We start from the raw sequence: 23,120 nt of genomic DNA, 5'->3' as shown, positions 1-23,120 counted from the left end.
ATCGACAGTGGCAAGCCAAGGTCTACCTAGAATTAGCGGGTGTTCATCAAGTCGGGTGTTTGGATTAATTATCAAGAAATTGGTTGGATATTCCCAAGAATCTATAGAGACCATGACATCATGTAGAGTACCCTCCGGTCTAACCACAGATTGGTCAGCCAATTCTAACGAAGTAGAGGTGGGTTCTACAGATGTAATGCCGAGATTTTGGCAAGTAGCGGTTGTTAAAATATTAATTGCAGCTCCTAGATCAACTAAGGCATTAGACAGGGTCTGACCATAAATTTGAACAGTTACAATTGGATTTCCTAGGTCTTCGTATTTAATGGGTGTTTCTTTCCCTGATAGTAAATCAGATAAAGTGCCGACTACTTAGACTCTTGGATTATTTGTTATATTCCTCCTTGATTTCTTTATGCACAATTCTTTGATAGTTTTTGCGTATATAGGAATTTCTTGAATGGCTTGGAGGAATGGAATTTTTATGTACAGATTTTGTAATTCTCCCAGAATGTCGAAGTCAGGATACTGTAAAGGTCAAGGTATGACTAATCGTTCTGGGAACGGAGGATAGGATGTGGTTGCTTGATTATGAGTCTACTGCTTATTCACATCCTCTTTTTGCAACAAACGTTCTTTTGGTAAGTGATCTTCAATATGAACTGTTTTATCTCCCCTAGTTTCAATAATACGTCCAGATCGTAACTGAAGATCATTACACTCCCTCAGGTCAGGTCCTATTTCTGGTGATTCTATGATTTGGAGAGACTGGACCGGTCTGTTATTTAGATTGGGGTTGGGTTGGGCTGGGAGTTGCAGTCTCAGATTAGACTGGGGATTTTGTTGTAAGGCTGGCAGTGTAGGTTGAGGGAGGGGAATAGTTCCTACTGGCTGATGCATCGGTCTCTGCCAGTTTGTCTGCCAGGTTGAACTTTGTGAAGTAGGGGGAGTCCATTGTGGGGGATATGGGATATTTTGCCAATATGGTGGAGTGTAAGGGAAATTCGGCCAACTAGATTGGCTTGCCTGATTCAGCCACGGGTTTGAAGAAGGAAACGACTGTGGTGACCAGTTTGAAAATGGGGGTTGGGACTGACTTTGCCACATACTATATTGTTGAGCATTATACTGTGGAGGCTGAAAAGAAGAAGTTGGGTCTGGAAACATACCAGATTGTTTCGGCTTCCACTGGCGGCGCTGGTTGATCAAGTACATCGATTCTAGTTCTTCTCCTGCTTCCTTATATACCACTTTCAATCCAGGAAGTGAGGGGCAGCTCTCTGTAAGATTATCTTTTGTACATATGGCACATGTTTGGACTGTATCCAGTGGACATTCCTTGTGAATATGCTTTTCTCTGCATCGGGGACAGAAGATCGCCAAATTCTGTTCTGCCTCCATCTGCTTCTGTTTAGCCTGCATAATAGCAAGTTGTGTAGTTAGTGTCCCCAGAATATCAGTTTTAAATTTTTCTAATAAATTTCCAATTTCCACACGTGTTAATCCTTCTGTTGATATCTTGTTATCTCTTACAAACCGATCATGTTCTGCCGGTTTTACTCTTGTGCTGCCTCTCGAACTCCTGATACATAAATCAATGATGTCAACAAAATTCTCTTGATAAATATCCCCTTTTCCCATGATGTTTAATGTTTCAATCCATTGTTCCTTCATGCCCCTTATCAATGTAGTTTTTAACACATTATTAGGTAAAGGTAGTTAAGCATAAGGAGATCTTTGTAGATTGTACTGGAAACGTTCCACATACTCTAATGTTTCATTCGGTTTGGCTGTCATTTGGAATATTTCGTCCTTTAATTCTCTAGACCTACAATAATCCTGATATTTTTTTAAGAAAGATTCTTTCATTTGATCCCAATTGTTTATGACCCCACCACATAATCCCATAAACCATCTTAAAGCAGCCCCTTTTAATGTAGAGGGAAATAATTTCAATTTCTGGGGATCGGTGATGTAATCATATCCCCTACACAACACATCAAATTCGAATAAAAATGCATCCAGATCTTCTGATGTGAGACCGTGAAATGTAGGGATATGTTGAAGAGGGATTGCTTTCATGGGCGCATTTGCTGCAGAATCCACTATAGGGTATTGTAATGTAGAGGTTTGAGTGTTTGGCTGATTCTGAGCCATAGGATTGAATATATGCCAGTAACCTTCTGGGATATCTAGGAGGGTACTCCTAGGTTGAGAGGGAATGGCTTTGACAGGGATAGTTTTAATAGCACTTCCTTTATCTGGGATAATGAGAATACCTTATGTCTGAGGAGATTGGGTTCCTTCAACAATGATTTTTGCAGTGCTCCCCTTATCTGGGCTATTTAATGGCTGATTTGTTCCCATAGGAGATCTTGGTTCCTCGGTTTCCCCTGTTTCTCCTTCTCCTTCATAAAGGTTGCTGAAATTCCCTTCCTGCAATAGTTCTGGAGTAGAATTTTCAATTTCTTGAAAGTCCTGCTCTTCATTTTGACTATGCACCTCAGCAAAGGCTACAGATGGTGATCCTGTGGCCTGAAGGGAACTAGTAGGCTGTTTAGAAATGATTTTCCTGGGTCCTACTGATGGCTGAGATTCTGTTTTCTTATAGATTTCGTCTATGAAGGTCGTTCGGCCAAGGGTCACCGGTCCCTTAGCTTTTTTAGGTTTGGGTGGAGGTTTGATATTTTTTTCTGGTTTTTTCTGCTTAGTCATGCACTCAAATGAACTACTAAATTCTATTCAAACAAAGCAACATAAAATCTGTTAGGAAAGTGGGCAGTGGAGCAGGGCTTTACATGCTCCATACGCAGGTTCTTACCTTCCGTTTTTAAAATCCAACTCTTCCCTAGCAGGTTCGTACACTATTCAGAAAAAAGGCAAATGGCTACACTCTTTCCCCAGCAATGGCGCCAAAATGTAGAGCTATAAAAAGGGTCTCTTTCACCTCTAATTACCTCACATTAATATGTCAATCTGAGAGCATTTTGTTATTTCAAAGAGTGTCTTAGTTTGAGGCTATTATTTGTCAGAGTAATGCTAGTAGTACAACATTAAAAAATACAAGAGTAAATGGATGCTTGTCTATAACTAAGTTACTTCAAAGCAATAAATCACACACTTAGAAAACTAGGCAACTTATCAGTCAAGGGTTCGGCAACGATAACCCATCCCTTTGGAAATTGATGGAAAGGAAATTAGAGCACAGACCACAGGTCCGGGAGCTAGACAGTAAATGCTGAGGCTCACTACAACCTTAGATCGTCTCTACACCAAAACAACAAATGCTAGTAAATGGAACGACATATAGAAAAATGGAACAACAAATAAGAAATCGAACAAAAAATCTGGAATGGAACAATAATTTTGAAATGGAATAGCAACTAAACAACTAAGTCTCACGAGCAGTAATAATTAATCCACTAACTCAAATGCATTCATCATAATCAAACATCAATCTTTCACTCTTAAGGCAGATCAAGCAACACACACTAATAGAACAACACTAATTACTGATAAGTTATGGAACAACGCTCGGAAATCATATACGCACGCAACACGCTTGAATAGTAATCTGATCTAGCATCAATCTTAATTAAAAGGAATACGACTGTGTTTCAAAATAGAACATCATTACTTCTGAATCCAACAATCGTAAAGAACACAACTTTCAGATGAATTTTGTAACATGAATGTACAGCACAAAAGCTCTATAGCAAAATAGTAATGATATTCAGTTAAGACTAATAATATTCAATCAGCTCTGAAAGGAATAGTAATATAATGCAGAGTCAATACAACAGTTCTGTCTGTAAAAATCTTAATGAATTAATCTTATCAGAGCATGTGATGTAAAATTATAAAGCATATCAGTTTACCAAATAACGACGATAAGCAAATCACACAAAAATCAAATCGTAGTAATACAAAAGCAAGTGTCCTCTGGGGCCAGGACCTTAGCCTCCAAGGGTACACCGCTTTAGGTTAATCCAGATGCAGAGATAAAATAATCACCAAGTTTGTATTAACGCATGAAACAAAAGTACAATGAACCAGTTCTTATCGAGACTCGATGATCAAAGTTTGATCTTTAACAGAAATTACATAAAAGCATAATCCCCTAAAGCTAACAGTGTTGTCCCTTTATATAAGGGTGACGATGGAGATGTCTAAGTAACAAGATAGATAAAGCAACGATCCCTCAGGATCAAAGATCCTGAGGGATTCGCCAAACTGTTAATCCTTAATCATATCTTTTTTCCTGCATCGAGCTGGTGTCTTCTCCTCCTTTTAAGGGTCGATTTGCTTTGATCTGCTTAGCCTTGTTTGTACTCGGTCTCCTGTCAAAGGGACATCAGTTACCTTGTCCTTGTCTTTTTCTTTGGAACAACAACTCCTCGTTTTCACCCCTTCCTGCACGAGAGAATGACAAGTATTAGCGGTTAAGTCTTGCATATTAATCTCACATGTTTTGTTATAATTCTTATTGTTTTCCAAGTTCATGATGCAAAAAGGTTTACAAGTTCTACTGAAAAGCCACTGAAATGATCATCAAAAACATACCTTTTTAGTACTCCACAATGCTATAAATAAAAAGCCTACACCTCGCCTCCTTGCAGGTCGGTGAAGGGTTTTGATTTAATTGCAGAATCCCATCGCTCCACTCAAACAATCTACTTTATCCACACTCAATTTCAACACTTTCACGCAGCCACTAAGACTCAAGGATGACAAGTGATCTTCCTCGAAATATCACCAGCTCAAAACATCATAGAATCAATATATGTAACTATTGTAAACATGTAAATATAGGGAAGGAACATAGATTTCTATTAGTCCAAAATCAAGATAAAAATATACCTTTTCCCTAGGTCGCCTCTCCAAAATTTGGTAGAGTCTCCCCACTACAATAGGAAAAGCTCCATGAAAAACCAAGACTCTAGCAGCATAAGCCTCACAAACTTTGTCTCTCTCAGCATAAATTTGATGCTAAAGCATAAACTTTGGATCCCAAAGACTCTAACTAGCCTCACCCTCTCAAATGGTCTAGTATAAATATGATGATGGGATCTCCTAAGAGGATGAATGTGGATGCTCAGGATGACATGAAGTTATGGAAGCTTCTTAATGATAAGTCTTGGCCAACTTGAATAGGTGATGATTCGAATCGATTTCCTAGGAACCACGAGAATCTAGAAATATTCCTTAGTCGTAGGCACAAAACAGGGGGGAAATAGACTGCAATCTCTCTCATAATGCAAGTTTCCAGTGACTGAAAGATTCTAGTTGCTTTAATAAGCCATCATCCATGCGACTGAGTGTCATGACTGGAAAAAAGAAGGTCTAAGACCCATAAAAAGGTTAATTAACATGATGCCTTAGAGGAACTGATCGAGAGGAGCAAAATAGACTGATAACACCTATCATCGGTAATTGGTTTATTAGCTAAATACTTAATGGAAGCATGATCTGTATATAAAAATATAGGATAACCAATAATATAATGACAAAATTTATTAACAACATAGGCAATAGCCAAGAACTCTTTTTCCATCACATTGTAATTTAGCCCTGCTAGTGTTAAGTTTTTGCTAATGTAACAGATGGAATATGGATTCTTATTTTCCTCCTGGACAAGCAATGATCCTATGGCCATATCATTCGAAGCATGAGACGATATGTGGAATGGGAGTGTCCGACTAGGACCTCTTAAAACTATATTTGTTGATAGTAATTTCTTTAATTCTACAAAAGCATTATCACACTTATCAGTCTGGAAAAATTCCGCATTCCCTGTTAATATATATAAAGGATTTGCAATATTTGAAAAATGTGTTATAAATCACCAATAATAACTAGCCTAACCAAGAAAACTCTATATCTCTTTTAGTGTTCGATGGATATGAAGTCTAAGAATTTCCTAAATTTTTGCAAGGTCTACCTAAATGCATGCAATACAAAAAGAGTGTCCTAAGACTACACCTTTTTTCATCTGCATATGGATTTTTTCATGACTGAGGCATAGCCTAGTCACTATACTTATGATAATAACATTTTCTAGATTATCCAAAGTCTCTTCGAATTTGTCACCATAAGGGGTGAATTCATCCATATAGACTTCAATTCCATCACCAATTAAATCAGAAAATTACTCATAACTACTCTTTGAAAGGTAGCAGATCCATTGCAAAGACTGAATGGGAGAACATGATCTGCATATGTTTCCCATGGATAAGTGAATATGGGTCTTATATTGATCTTCAAAAGTGATCTGAATCTGATTATATTAGTTGAACTCATTTAAAAAAGTTTTTTTTTTTTTTTCTAGCAAGGGTGTCAATAACTTGATATAAATTATCTTTTTGTGTAGCTTTATTTAATTCCCTATAGTTGACAAAAACATCCCACTTCATGTTCTTTTTACGGATGATAAATAATGATGAAACCCATCGACTATCTAATATAAGATATATAAAATTAGCATCAAGCAATTGTTGAAGTTCTTGTTTCACTATATCCTCAAGGTGTAGGTTTAATCTTCATTGAGGTTAATGGATATGATGAGAATCATTCTCTGTATAAATATGGTGTGTGCATAATCCAGGATCAACGCCCTTCATGTTTTTATAATCCCAAGCGAAGGATTGTTTATGCTTTTGAAGGATTTGTAACAATCGTTCTTGTTGGTGAGGATAGCATTAATATATAATGATTTACATGGTTCAATTTTGACCGAAATGTTGTCATTGACTATTTTTGTGGGGGTATAGTAGTTAGTAAACCCCTCTATGGGATTACTCTGGGCTTCATTATCCAACACAAATTCCAACATTCGACAGGTTGGGTATTCTACCACAGATGGTTGGGTAATGAAGCTACTAATGGTATCATCTTCAATTTGTTGTTTAAAGGTAAGTGCCTTTTCAATAGTGAGAATAGGATGCAACTTCCCTTCTTCATAATTATGAGAAAACCATATTGGGTTACCTAATTCCATGTTGGGTTTAGCAGGCGGATAAATGGTAAGACTCTTAATGGCTATTCCCTGAGAAATTGTCATGTTCTTAGTTTGACACCCAATATATGAATCGACAGTGAAAATCTAAGGCCTACCCAATATAAGAGGATGTCCTTATACTTTTTCTTTGATATTAAGAACCAGAAAATCGACGAGATATTACCATGAATCTACCAAGACAATTATATCCTCAAGGATCCCTTCGGGTCTAACCACATATCTATCAACTAAATCTAGCAATGTGGGAGTTGATCTTAGGTCATGTATTCCAAGAAAATCACATGCTTTTAATGTCATAATATTAATAACGACTCCTAGGACTACCAAGGTATTTGGAAAACTGACCCCTTTGATTTGTACAATAACTACAGGATTTTCGGGATCTTCATACTTTATAGAAATTTGTCTCCCTAAAATTAAATCAGATAATTTTCCAATCACATGGATGGTAGGGGGATTCTTAGGCTTCCTTCCAGGCTTCTTAATGCACAATTCCTTAATATTTTTTGCATAGATAGGCATGTCTCTGATAGCCCACAAGAGGGGAATTTTAATACAAATATTTTGTAATTGACTTATTCAATCAAATTATAGATATGTCGGTTGTTTCATCATAGTCAATCTTTCTAGAAATGTTGGAGAAATAGTTGTAACCTTAGTTACTGTATGTCTTCTGGTGGGTTCAAGAAATGGGATTGATATTGATGGCATAGGTGATTTTGATCCATCATAGGTTGCATATGTTGAAAAAATTTCAATCTAAATTTGATCTTGTTCCTTAATATGTTTTTCATTTTCTAATTTTTTAGTCTTTTGAGGAACTTTCTAAAACAATTGTTCATCCGGATCATAATTGAATTTTGTTACATTCCAAGGGGAAAAAACAAGAATCATATGTTTATGATATTTGTAAAATTTTAACAAGCTGATTGTTTAGATTAGAGTTTGATTGTGCAAGCAGTTGAGGGCGTAGCAGTGGCGGGGTGTTCGAAGGTAATTGAAGCTATGATTGGGATGGTTGTAATTATGATGATGGTTCTAACTGAGGTAGCGCCCCTAGATATTGGTTAGTTGAGCCAGAGGAGTGTTGCTAGTTTTTAGGCCATATTGGCCTGTGAGTGGCTTGATTCAACCATTGGGAAGGTTATTTCACCTTTTTTCCAAGGCAGTCTGAATTATTGTTGATTTTTCCATGCAGACCCAGGGTATGGATGATTTGACCAAGATGGTCTTTGGTATCGCTGACTTAGCCATGATGGTCCAAGATATTGTTAACTCTATCAAGACGGTTAAGGATATTATTGTTGATTATATTTACCATGAAAGAACATAGAAGAGTCTTGAATTATACCCCAAGGATGAGATTTCCATTGTCATCATTGGGCCACTAAATATGCTAGTTTTAATTCTTCCTCAACTTCCTTATAAACAACTTTTAGTCCCACCAAGAATGATCGGTTGCATGATCCATTGTACAGATAGCATAGACTTCAATAGCATCCAATGGACATTCCTTAGGATCGTACTTTCTATGATAGCAGGGATAGAATATTTCCAATGCCTATTCTTCCTCTACCTATTTTTGCTTTACCTGTAAAATGTCTAGCTGTGTGGTCAAAGTACTTAGGATATCAGTATTGAAATTTTCTAACAAGTTACCAATTTATGCCTAATTAACTCCTTCGTCAATAGCCCTGTTAGGTTTTCTCAGGGGATCCCATAGTCCATGTTTGTTACTTATGCTTCCTCTGGAGCACTTGATACACAATTTAATAATATCATCATATTCCTCCTTAGAAATATCTCCTTGCCCCATTAAATTGAGTGTTTCTAACCATTCATCTTTCATTCCTCTAATAATGGAAGTTTTCAATACTTCCTTAGGAAGGGTAGTGTATGGTGACCTCTAGAGGTTTGTTGGCTTGTTGGGGCTTGACTCAGGTTCAGAGGTGATTTAGCCAAAAAAATCCCAGTATTACTGGCCCTTTCAGCAATAGTCCACGAAGCGCGGACTGAGGTCTCACCCAAAGTAGTATGGGAGGGTGTTACAACTAGGTTTCTGCATGATGTCTGATGGTTTTAAGTGGTCCGTGGTTCAACGCTGCATGTGTTAGTGCCTAAATCTACCTCAGGCTGAGAAAGGCAGGTCTAGGGTAACATCAAACCATGCTTAACCTAGTAGCTAGCCCTACCAAGTCGGGAGAGGGCTCTCTCCTTGTCGATATCAAAGAAAATATGGCAAGTAAGGCTTGAGATGACTGATATGAATACTAAATTTTAGGCTAGGTATGTTTTCTCAGAGGAGTTTGTTTGATTTTAATGGTTGGTTGCTAGATCAGATGAGGAAGGCAGCTTTGGGTCCAGGAAATCAACTCAGATTTACAGAGGTTTCTGTGGGGCAAGGTAGGAAAGTGTTTTAGCAATTTTAAATGAATGTGATGGTGAGTCTAAAGACTAGTGAGAAGTTGGAGAGGGCATGCAAATGTCATGAGTCCTCTTCAAACAACAGAAAACATTTACAACTAAATAAACCCCAAGGCAGAGCACTAACACACCAATGGATTCTACCCTTTAAACTTGATTCATTTAGTTATGCAGAAAAAGAGAGATGATGGAAGATATACACATAAGATAAACTGAATAACATATGAGAAAACAATGCTAATTCACATCACCACAAGAATCCCACAAAATGCTGCAAAACCCTGGTTCATTTCCTTGCCAAACTACAAAAGTGATGTACAAAGTAGCTCAATGCATCCACAAGAGTCAAACCTCTACAAATGACTAAGAAAGTACATAATATAGGCTTCAAACTGCCTATGCTAGCCATCAGGGGTCAAATCCATGAGTTAAGGAGCTATTTCAACAACATCTAAAATAGGAACTAGAAAATAGGCAGTGTAATAGCTTGCCTCTAAAACTATGGAAACTGATTCATTCAACCTCAAACCACCTCTAACTGATGTATCTACCCCCTCAAGTCATTTTTCATCATATTTACATCATATTACATCATTTACCATCAAACATTTACCAAGGAGAAGAGAAAAAGTCAACTGATAGTCAAACTGGGTGAAATTCTGAGTTTTTGGGCAAAATTGGCAAAAATTTCCTGATGTGCAGCACCTTGAGCCTGATGCACAACGCTTTTTATAGGCCACTTTTGGAGGGCTTACCAAAGTCAAAATTAGGTGTAGGATAGATCGTTGGAAAGCCCTGCCTGTATAGTTTTTGGAACACTGAATTTTCTAATTTGGAGGTCATTTCCCCCTCAATAGTGGATTCTCCCAAGACTGGTTCCTGTGTGTCCAAAAAGTGGCAGAGAGGGTATTTTTTGAGTGTTTTTTACCCTTTTGGTGGCCTAGATCTCATCCAAATTTTATGAATCTTTCTAGGTATCATTTTTTTTCCATGAGGAATCCAAAAATGCAAGCCATTTTCCAAAATACTGAGCCAAATCAATGCGCAGTGTTGCGCATTAGCTGAAAATTCTTGTGTTGCCTAATTCAAAAAATCAAAATTTACAATTTTTTTCCAAAATCTGCCCAGTTTTGGCTCAAATGTACTTCATTGGTTACTTTGTTGGGAAAGTGTAACATCAGCCATGATCTCAAGTTTGTCACCCCTCTTTTTGCTTCTTAATTCCCTCCTTAATCTTGCCTTAAGGTGCTTGATCCTCTTGTTGCATATTCTATTCCGGATCAAATAATGATGTGCCATATGCCTTAGCATCTTGTTATCTCTGTTGGCTTTCTTTAGAAGACACTCAAGCTAGATATCTACCCTCTCAAACTGTATTTCTCTCTCATTCACCACTTCTTGTTCAACTGGAGTCAAGGGAACCGGATGCTTCTCTACCATTTCAATAAAATCAAAACATGACTGATGTCTAAAACATGTGATGGCTAATGGGCAAGCAAAAAGTTCACTCATGCTGATAGGTTCCTCCCTGATAATTTTTTCTACCTTTGTGAAGTTTCCTTTGCTGCAAATTTCTTTCTCTTGAGTTATCACTAAGCGTGTCCTCTTCAAGATCTGCTTCACTGCCTCTTTCCATTATGCTTGTCTTAATGATGTAATGTGATGATCGTATAGTGAACAATGACAATCGGCGGGGACAAAGAAGATGAGTATGAATAGATTTTGAAAATGTGAAATGGAGTAGGGGAATGAAGGGATAGGTTTTGGGAAATTAGGGTTTTGTGAAGGGACTTAGGGTTTGATGAAGGGAATGAGTTGTCTTAGGGGAGTGGGATATGGAAAATGTGATTAATGGATTGATTTAGGGCAATGTAAGATTGAAAAGGGGAAAATGATGTTGGTTTTGCTTATGGAGTGAAAGTTGTACATTGAAGTGGAAAACTATGAAGACAAGCTAGAGTTTTATTTTCAAAATGCAAAACTCATGAAGAACACATGTAAGATATCAAATTTAGCTCAAGAACAATGATAACTTACTTATAGGAAGAGATTCAGCATTTTTGAGGGTTATTGAGTGATTCAGAACATTTTGGCAACTTTTGGACTAATGCAAAACGCACTAGGCCCAATGAGTAGCACCCTCCTGATGCGCAGCGCCTGTGTAATTTAACACTGGCAAAAATTGTCTGATGCGCAGCGCCAACCCTCTGATGTGCAGCGCCTCCCTGATGCACAACAAATTTTTGCAGACAAATTTCCAAGGCTTTCACTGAGTCCAAATTGGGCATGTGATTGCTCGTTGGAAATCTTATTGAGTCTACTTTCCAACACAACTTGAATTTTTCAATTTGGAGTTCATTTGCCCTATAAAAGGTCAAATCTCCCATGACTGGTCAAAATGTGCAAAATGAGGTTTCCTAAATGCAGAGTGCTGTTGCAGTCAACTTTTGAAAGTCTTCCTCAACTTGAAATTGAGCTCATGATAGCTCATTGGAAATATTTCTCTGTGTATATATCATTTAAATCATCAAGACAGTTATTTGAACATCCCATCTAGGTGAAATATTGATTTTTCCAAGATCACTCCAAAAGTGCATCAAGCCTCCTGAGGCCAATGATGTTTTCGAAATTTCTCCCAAACCATGCAACTTGTGTAAAAACTAAAAGAGGTTTTTCTTCCTGGGTCAATGATGGAAAAAAACCTCTCTAACTTTTGTCATATTTATCTTATCTTTCTCAAAAACATCATTTGAATAAAACCTATCCTGATGTGTGGAACAGGGGATTTGTGGAAATGATGGGAAATGAAGGGGATGAGGGGCTTCTAAATTATTGAGAAAGTTTTGGGAAGTAGGGAGGGATGTTAGGAAGTATGGGAAAGTGGAATTTCAAAGATTGAGTGAGGGGAAGGGGTCCAAAAGGGCAAAACACAGGCCTAGCCTAGAAAATTGTGAAATTCTAGCAATAAACTAAGGTTTGTGGGAAAATGATGAATTTGAGGGATATGAGTGATGGGAATTTTTTAAGAAGGTATATTAGGGATAGGGGAAGGTGTATGAACATCATGAAACAATTTTCATTGATCATTTGGCCATCCAAGAAAAATTACCTTCAAAACCCTAGGAGAGGGAAATGAGGCTTACCCAAGTACAACTGAAGCAAAACAAGGTGTAAAATGACCCATTAGAAACAAAAATGATGATAGCTCTTTGAATGATGGTACACTCAGCCAAATGGTGAGACACTTGGAAAACTTTGGAAAACGAATCCTAGACCTAAGACCTGGTGATCAAATTTTACCTGAAGACTCACTAAAATGAAAAAATTTGACTTTGACACCCTAAGACCACTTTGTAAGAGCATGCATGATCACTGGTGGAAGGCTTCAAATACTGACACTAACATTGGCTCCAATGGGGATGGTAGCTCCTTGGAGGTGCCAAGAACCACAGATATTTGGGAGAGAAGACCAGTGCCTTATCCATTGGGCAAGGAGTCAAAAACAAAAACTGAAATGGATGACTGAAAACTAATGACTCAAAGACACAAACTAACTTGAAACTGACTCAATACTAAAACAGAACTGAAAAACTAGAAAATATGCTCAAAATGGAGCTTATTCAACAAAACCTACTCTACCTGTTCCATTCATCGCTTGATCATGTGAAATGAAACATCCAATGCAACCAAGTAAGCATTCTAGTTGTTGTTTGAATTCTCCGCAAGCGCTTTCTTATGAACAACAAGAGAGAACTACTGAAAGGAAACTTCCATGAAAACTTGTAAACATATCCATTGAATAATATGGATTCTCTATCCAACTCCAAAAACACTGCATAAGGATCTTGAAATTCATGTGCACTAAGACTTAGCTCATCCAATGGATTACTTTGCTTCTCCTCATACCATGAATGCAAACTTTCGTTTGAGCTTTGTGATGAGACTCCTGTTGAAAATGACAAAGAAACCAGCTGCCGGATCAAGTTTGTGTCAATAGTTGTTTCAATCTCACAATTAGCTAGTGGAGAAGGACTTTGACTGCAGACATCATCCAACACATCAGCCATTGGATCGAGAAAAACTTGAAAAGACTATTGCAACCAATTTTCTATTAATTCCAATGAGATGGCATGATTTTCTATAGGCTGCTCATCCTTTATTGAAGATATACTATGCAAATTTCCCTTCAAAAACTGAAATGATTCAAAACAAAATGATACGGAATCATTTGGCACCATTTGATCATATGGTCCAGCTTCCAAGTCTTCATTTGCAACTTGACAATAAATGGAATTCGGGGGCTGCAAATCTAGATATGAGAAGTCTTGAACAAGGATTTCATTGCCCTCTAGATGGTCCAGATCAAAACTTATCAATGATTGATTTCTGATTGAATGAAAGTTGTCTCTGATGATCTGACACGAAGCAAAACAAAAAGGCAAATATCCTTCACTTACTTCAAAATTTGTTGCACTTTCTTCCTCAAGTCCATAGCTGATATGCATCACTTGATCACTGTATTCGAGCTGCTGAAAGTGAACTTCCTCCTCCCACAAACTAGCTATTGATGTGTCTGCAAGATTAGCTTTTGTGTGGAGAACATAATCATCATCATACTGATCAAACTGAGGCAAATCATCAGTATAAAATACATCATCAAGCATACATGTCATATCAACAGATCTCTCTTCTCCAAGATGATCTACAAAACAATCATTATCAGATCTTTGACAACTAGGATAAGAAAGAAAATGTTTTGGATTAGCCACTTGTTTTTCTTCAATCAGCGAGCCATGGTCCTGAACATCATAATCATTCCTTGTGGTGATCTTTTGCATCATATCTTCCACTTCACTTACCAAAATGTCGAGCTTTACCTCTAAAGATGTTGATTCCTCTAGATCTATGTTCTTCATCTCTTCTTCCCTCAACTTTTCCCTTTTGATCAGCAAATTAGCGTCTACATCTACTGCACTGTTTTGCATCTCTTCAAGTGTTGCAAGGTTCCTTTCCCTCCACTAAAACTCCATTTCTGGATCAAAGGCTTTCGGGTAGTGCAAGAGAGTAGATCCAAGGCTTCCCGGTAGTGCAAGAGAGCAGATCCAGGAGGAGGTCTTATATTAACCGGCAACGAAAAATAGACTTGGTTAAACCTGGCAGAAAACTGTTGTATTGTCTCCCCTGGAAATATTTTCAGCTGGTTATACTCCTCTATAATCAAGAAAGGGTTTTTTCTGACCACCCACTTATTGAGGAAAGCTTTGACGAACTGATGGAAATATGAAATGCTTGCATCAGGCAGGGTTTTGAACCAACTCTTGACTTTGCCTTCCAAAGAAAGAGCAAAAAGCCTAATACTAACATCCTCTTCATCAACTTCGAAAAGGTCAAGAAAAGACTCAAAATTCAATACATGTCTCTCAGCACTAATGTTGTCACATTCACCATCAAATCTTGGTAGATATAGGTCATGATTTTTAGGGAAAGCATGGGATATAGGAGGTAAAATCAGAGACTTGTATCGATTTGGAATTTTACAAGGTATAAGGGTGTGTATAGAAGGTGCAGAATCAGTCTTGGTCTCTTTAGGCTCATCAATTCGAAGACAATCATCAAAAGCTTCAGAAAAAGGGTCTTGATCAAGCTCAAAGGCATGCAAATATTTGGTATTCACAATCTTCAAAGGGAAGGAATAAAATGCAAGCAAGGGATCTTTTCTCGAACACAGTATACTTTATAAAACCTTCTTGACAATCTCGGGAAAAGAGAAGAAATAATTTATAAAAAAGAACATAATGTCTTGTATGAAATTCGAACTTGAATACCTGATCTTTTCATATTGTCCTTCCATGACATTGCAGGTCAAGTTCATCCTCCAGTGTGGTCCTTGGATCTGATCTTGAAACTGATTTGGAGTTGCCAGGTGAATGATTTCAGCCTTCCGGTGTCTAATCATTGTCCACCATCAACAATCAGATTTGAACTTGATTAAATTTTGTTGAGGAACATAAAACTACGTTCCCCAGTATGGTCGCAACTATGTTAGTGCCTAAATCTAACTCAGGCTTAGAAAGGCAGGTCTAGGGTAACATCAAACCACACTTCACCTTGTAGCTAGCCCTACTAGGTCGGGAGAGGGCTCTCTCCTTGTCGATCTCAAAGAAAATATGGCAAGTAAGGCTTGAGATGACTGATATGAATACTAAATTTTAGGCTAGGTATGTTTTCTCAGAGGAGTTTGTTTGATTTTAATGGTTGGTTGCTAGATCAGATGAGGAAGGCAGCTTTGGGTCCGGGAAATCAAGTCAGATTTGCAGAGGTTTCTGTGGGGCGAGGCAGGCAAGTGTTTTAGCACATTGAAATGAATGTGATGGTGATTCTAAATACTGGTGAGGAGTTGGAGAGGGCATGAAAATGTCACTAGTCCTCTTCAAACAACAGAAAACATTTAAAACTAAATAAAACCCAAGGTAGAGCACTGACACACCAATGGATTCTACCCTTTAAACTTGATTCATTTAGTTATGCAGAAAAAGAGAGATGATGGAACATATACACATAAGACAAACTAAATAATAGGTGAGAAAACAATGCTAATTCACATTACCACAAGAATCCCACAAAATGTTGCAAAACCCTGGTTCATTTCCTTGCCAAACTGCAAAAGTGATGTACAAAGTAGCTCAATGCATCCACAAGAGTCCAACCTTTACAAATGACTAAGAAAGTACATAATATAGGCTTCAAACCACCTATGCTATCCATCAAGGGTCGAATCCATGAGTCAAGGAGCTGTTTCAACAACATCTAAACTAGGAACTAGAAAATAGGCAGTGTAACAGCTTGCCTCTAAAACTATGGAAACTGATTCATTCAACCTCAAACCACCTCTAACTGATGTATCTACCCCCTCAAGTCATTTTTCATCATATTTACATCATATTACATCATTTACCATCACAAATTTACCAAGGAGAAGAGAAAAAGTCAACTGATAGTCAAGTTGGACGAAATTGAGTTTTTGGGCAAAATTGGCAAAAATTTGCCTGATGCACAGCGCCCTGAGCCTGATGCGTAGCACTTTTTCTAGGCCACTTTTGGAAGGCTTCCCGAAGTCAAAATCAAGTGCAGGATAGTGCGTTAGAAATCCCTACTTGTCTAGTTTCTGGAACACTTTTAATTTTCTGATTTGGAGGTCATGTGCCCCCTCAAAAGTGGATTCTCCCAAGACTAGTTCCTCTGTGTCCAAAAAGTGACAGAGAGGGCATTTTTTGAGTGTTTTTTTCCCTTTTGGTGGCCTAGATCTCATCCAAATTTTATGAAACTTTTTGGGTTTCATTTTTTTCCCATGAGGAATCCAAAAAATGCAAGACATTTTTCAAAATACTGAGCCAACTTAATGCACAACACCAGTGGCGCTGTGCATCAGCTGAAAATTCCTGTGTTGCCTAATTCAAAAAATAAAAATTTACAAAACTTTTCCAAAATTTGCCCAGTTTTGGTTCAAATGTACTTCATTGGTTACTTTGTTGGGAAAGTGTAACATCAGCCATGATCTCAAGTTTGTCACCCCTCTTTTGCTTCTTAAGGCCCTCCTTAATCTTGCATTAAGGTGCTTGATCCTCTTGTTGTATATTCTATTTCGGATCAAATAATGATGTGCCATATGCCTTAGCATCTTGTTGTCTCTGTTGGCTTTCTTTAGAAGACCCTCAAGCTGGATATCTACCCTCTCAAGCCATATTTCTCTCTCATTCACCACTTCTTGTTCAACTGGAGTCAAGGGAACTGGATGCTTCTCTACCATTTCAAAAAAATCAAAACATGACTGATGTCTGAAACATGTGATGGCTAATGGGCAAGCAAGAACTTCACTCATGATGATAGGTTCCTCTGTGATAATTTTTTCCACCTTTGTGAGGTTTCCTTTGCTGGAAATTTCTTTCTCTTGAGTTATCACTAAAGGTGTCCTCTCCAAAATTTGCTTCATTGCCTCTTTCCATTATCCTTGTCTTAATGATGTAATGTGATGATGGTATAGTGAAAAATGACAATGGGTGGGGACAAAAAAGATGAGTATGAAGAGATTTTTCAAATGTGAAATGGAGTAGGGGAATGAAGGGATAGGTTTTGGGAAATTAGGGTTTTGTGAAGGGACTTGGGGTTTGATGAAGAGAATGAGTTGTCTCAGGGGAGTGGGATATGGAAAATGTGATTAATGGATTGATTTAGGGCAATGTAAGATAGAAAAGTGGAAAATGATGTTGGTTTTGCTCATGGAGTGAAATTTGTACAATGAAATGGAAAATGATGAAGACAAGCTAGTGTTTGATTTTCAAAATGCAAAACTCATGAAGAACACATGTAGGATATCAAATTCAGCCCAATAACAATGATAACTTACTTGTAGGACAAAGATTCAACATTTTTGAGGGTTATTGAGTGATTTGGAACATTTTGGCAGCTTTTGGATTGATGCACAATGCACTGGGCCCAATGCGCAACGCCCTCCTAATGCGCAACACTTGTGTAATTTAACACTGGCAAAAACTGTCTGATGTGCAGCACTAACCCTCTCATGCGCAACACCTCTCTTATGAAAAACACCTTTTTGCAGACAACTTTTGAAGGCCTTCCCTGTGTCCAAATTGGGCTTGTGATAGCTATTTGGAAAGCTTATTGAGTCTACTTTCCAACACAACTTGAATTTTTTAATTTAGATTTTATTTTCTCTATAAAAAGTCAAATCTCCCAAGACTGGTCAAAATGTGCAAAATGAGGCTGCCTAAATGCAGAGTGTTGTTACAGTCAAATTTTGAAAGTCTTACTCAACTCCAAATTGAGCTCATGATAGCTCATTGGAAAGCTTTCTCCGTCTAGATATCATTTAAATCATCAAGAAAGTCCTTTGAACAACCCAGCTAGGTGAAATCTTGATTTTTCCAAGATCACTCCCGAAGTGCATCAATCCTCCTGAGGCCAATGATGTTTTCGACATTTCTCCCAAACCATGAAATCTATGTAAAAGCTAAAAGAGGTTTTTCTTCCTGGGTCAATGATGGACAAAAATATCTCTAACTTTTGTCAAATTCATCTTATCTTTCTTAGAAACATCATTTGAATAAAACCTATCCTGATGTGTGGAACGAGGGATTTGTGGAAATGAAGGGAAATGAAGGGGATGAGGGGCTTCTAAATTATTGAGAAAGTTTTGGGAAGTAGGGAGGGATGTTAGGAAGTAGGGGAAAGTTGAATTTCAAAGATTGAGTTAGGGGAAGAGGTCCAAAAGGGAAAAACACAGGCCTAGCCTAGATAATTGTGAAATTGTAGCAATAAACTAGGGTTTGTGGGAAAATGATGAATTTGAAGGATATGAGTGATGGGAATTGTTTAAGAAGGTATATCAGGGATAGGGGAAGGTGTATGAACATCAGGACACAAGTTCATTGATCATTTGGCCATCCAAGAAAATTACCTTCAAAACCCTAGGAGAGGGAAATGAGGCTTACCCAAGTACAACTGAAGCACGAACAAGGTGTAAAATGACCCATTGGAAACTGAAATGATGATAGCTCTTTGAATGATGGTACACTCAGCCAAATGGTGAGACACTTGGAAAAATTTGGAAAATAAATCCTAGACCTAAGACTTGGTGATCAAATTTTACTTGAAGACTCACTAAAATGACAAAATTTGACTTTGACACCCTAAGACCACTTTGTAAGAGCATGTTTGATCATTGGTGGAAGGCTTCAAAGACTAACACTAACATTGGCTCCAATGGGGATGGTAGTTCCTTGGAGGTGCCAAGGACCACAGATCTTTGGGAGAGAAGACCAGTGCCTTATCCAATGGGCAAGGAGTCAAAAACACAAACTAAAATGGATGACTGAAAACTGACGACTCAAAGACACTAACTGACTTGAAACTGGCTGAATACTAAAACACAACTGAAAAACTAGAAAATATGCTCAAAATGGAGCTTATTCCACAAAACCTACTCTAACTGTTCCATTCATAACTTGATCATGTGAAATGAAACAACCAATGCAATCAAGTAAACATTCTAGCTGTTTTCTGAATTCTCTACAAGCGCTTTCTTATGAACAACAAGAGAGAACTAGTGAAAGGAAACTTCCATGAAAACTTGTAAACATATCCATTGAATAATATGGATTCTATATCCAACTCTAGAAACACTGCATAAGGATCTTGAAGTTCATGTGCACTAAGACTTAGCTCATCCAATGGATTACTTTGCTTCTCCTCATACCATGAATGCAAACTTTCATTTGAGCTTTGTGATGAGACTCCCGCTGAAAATGAAAAAGAAACCAACTGCTGGATCAAGTTTGTATCAATACCTGTTTCAATCTCACAATTAACTAGTGGAGAAGGACTTTGACTGTAGACATCATCCAACACATCACTATTGGATCGTGAAAAACTTGAAAATACTGTTGCAACCCATTTTCTATTAATTCCAATGATATGGCATGATTTTCTATAGGTTGCTCATCCTTTATTGAAGATATACTATGCAAATAAAAATGATTCAAAACAAAATGGTATGGAATCATTTGGCATCATTTGATCATATGGCCCAGCTTCCAAGTCTTCATCTGCAACTTGAAAATCAATGGAATTCGGGGGCTGCAAATCTAGATATGAGAGGTCTTGAACAAGGATTTCATTTCCCTCTGGATGGTCCAGATCAAAACTTATCAACGATTGATTTCTGATTGAATGAAAGTTGTATCTGATGATCTAACACGAAGCAAAACAAAAAGGCAAAGATCCTTCACTTACTTCAAAATTTGTTGCACTTTCTTCCTCATGTCCATAGCTGATATGCATCGCTTGATCACTGTATTCGAGTTGCTGAAAGTGAACTTCCTCCTCTCGCAAACTAGTTGTTGATGTGTCTGAAAGATTAGCTTCTGTTTGGAGAACATAATCATCATCATACTGATCAAACTGAGGAAAATCATTAGTATAAAATACATCAACAAGCATACATGTCATATCAACAGATCTATCTTCTCCAAGATGATCCGCAAAACAATCATTATCTGATCTATGACACCTGGGATAAGAAAGAAAATGTTTTGGATCGGCGACTTGTTTTTCTTCAATCAGCGAGCCATGGTCTTGAACATCATAATCATTCCACGTGGTGATATTTTGCATCATCTCTTCCACTTCACTTACCAAAATGTCGAGATTTACCTCTCAAGATGTCGATTCCTCTGGATCTATGTTCTTCATCTATTCTTCCTTCAACTTTGCCCTTCTGATCAGCAAATTAGCCTCTACATATACTGCACCATTTTTCATCTCTTCAAGTGTTGCAAGGTTTCTTTCCCTCGGCTGAAACTCCATTTCCAGATCAAAGGCTTCCGAGTAGTGCAAGAGAGTGGATCCAGGAGGAGGTCTTATATTTATCGGTATTGAAAAATAGATTTGGTTAAACCTGGCAGAAAACTATTGTAGTGTCTCCCTTGGCAATCTTTTCAGCTGGTTATACTCTTCTATAATCAAGAAAGGGTTTTGTCTGACCACCCACTTGTCAAGGAAAACTTTGACGGACTGCTGGAAATTTGAAATTCTTGCATCAGGCAGGGTTTTGAACCAACTCTTGACTTTGCCTTGCAAAGAAAGAGAAAAAAGCCTAATATTGACATCCTCTTCATCAACTTCGAAAAGGTCAAGAAAAGACTCAAAATTCAATACATGTCTCTCAGCATTGATGTTGTCACATTCACCATCAAATCTTGGTAGATATAGGTCATGATTTTTAGGGAAAGCATGGGATATAGGAGGTAAAATCAGAGGCTTGTATTGATCTGGAATTTTACAAGGTATAGGGGTGCGTACAGAAGGTGTAGAATCAGTCTTGATCTCTTGAGGCTCATCACTTCAAAGATGATCATCACAAGCTTCAGAAAAAGGGTCTTGATCAAGCTCAAAGGCATGCAAATCTTTGGTATTCACAATATTCAAAGGGAAGGAATCAAATGCAGGCCAAGGATCTTTTCTCAAACACAGTATACTTTGTAAAACCTTCTTGACAATCTCAGGAAAAGAGAAGAAATTATTTATAACAAAGAACATAATGTCTTGGATGAAATTCCAACTTGAATACTTGATCTTTTCATATTGTCCTTCCATGTTTTTGCTGGTCAAGTTCATCCTCCAGTGCAGTCCTTGGATCTGATCTCAAAATTGATTTGGAGTCGCCAGGTGAATGATTTCATCCTTCTGTTATCTGATCGTTGTCCACCATGAACAATCAGATCTGAACTTGATTAAATTTTGCTGAGGAACATAAAACTACGTTCTCCAGTATGGTCGCCACTATGTTAGTGCCTAAATCTACCTCAGGCTGAGAAAGGCAGGTCTAGGGTAACATCAAACCACGCTTCACCTTGTAGCTAGCCCTACTAGGTTAGGAGAGGACTCTCTCCTTGTCGATCTCAAAGAAAATATGGCAAGTAAGGCTTGAGATGACTGATATGAATACTAAATTTTAGGCTAGGTATGTTTTCTCAGAGGAGTTTGTTTGATTTTAATGGTTGGTTGCTAGATCAGATGAGGAAGGAAGCTTTGGGTCCGGGAAATCAAGTCAGATTTGCAGAGGTTTCTGTGGGGTGAGGTAGGCAAGTGTTTTAGCACATTGAAATGAATGTGATGGTGAGTCTAAAGACTGGTGAGTAGTTGGAGAGGGCATGAAAATGTCACTAGTCCTCTTCAAACAGCAGAAAACATTTAAAACTAAATAAACCCCAAGGTAGAGCATTGACACACCAATGGATTCTACCCTTTAAACTTGATTCATTTAGTTATGCATAAAAATAAAGATGATGGAAAATATACACATAAGATAAACTAAATAACAGATGAGAAAACAATGCTAATTCACATTACCACAAGAATCCCATAAAATGCTGCAAAACCCTAGTTCATTTCCTTGCCAAACTGTAAAAGTGATGTACAAAGTAGCTCAATGCATCCACAAGAGTTCAACCTTTACAAATGACTAAGAAAGTACATACTATAGCCTTCAAACCACCTATTCTAGCCATCAAGGGTCGAATCCATGAGTCAAGGAGCTGTTTCAACAACATCTAAACTAGGAACTAGAAAATAGGCAGTGTAATAGCTTGCCTCTAAAACTATGGAAACTGATTCATTCCACCTCAAACCACCTCTAACTGATGTATCTACCCCCTCAAGTCATTTTTCATCATATTTACATCATATTACATCATTACCCATCACAAATTTACCAAGGAGAAGAGAAAAATCAACTGATAGTCAAACTGGATGAAATTCTGAGTTTTTGGGAAAAATTGGCAAAAATTTGCCTGATGCACAGCGCCTTGAGCCTAATGCACAACGCTTTTTCTAGGCCACTTTTGGAAGGCTTTCCAAAGTAAAAATCTAGTGTAGGATAGTGCGTTGGAAATCCCTGCCTGTCTAGTTTCTAGAGCACTTTGAATTTTCTGATTGGGAGGTCATTTGCCCCCACAAAAGTGGATTCTCCGAAGACTGGTTCTTGTGTGTCCAAAAAGTGGCAGAGAGGGCATTTTTTTGAGTGTTTTTTACCCTTTTGGTGGCCCAGATCTCATCCAAATTTTATGAAACTTTCTGGGTTTCATTGTTTTTCCATGAGGAA

The sequence above is a fragment of the Pinus tabuliformis genome, chromosome J (assembly GCF_031772625.1).
Source record: "Pinus tabuliformis cultivar Carrire ecotype Pingquan chromosome J, CPIR1, whole genome shotgun sequence".
In the NCBI taxonomy this organism is placed as follows: Eukaryota; Viridiplantae; Streptophyta; class Pinopsida; order Pinales; family Pinaceae; genus Pinus; species Pinus tabuliformis.
The sequence above is the reverse complement of the archived record's forward strand: the minus strand, read 5'-3'. Positions refer to the sequence as shown.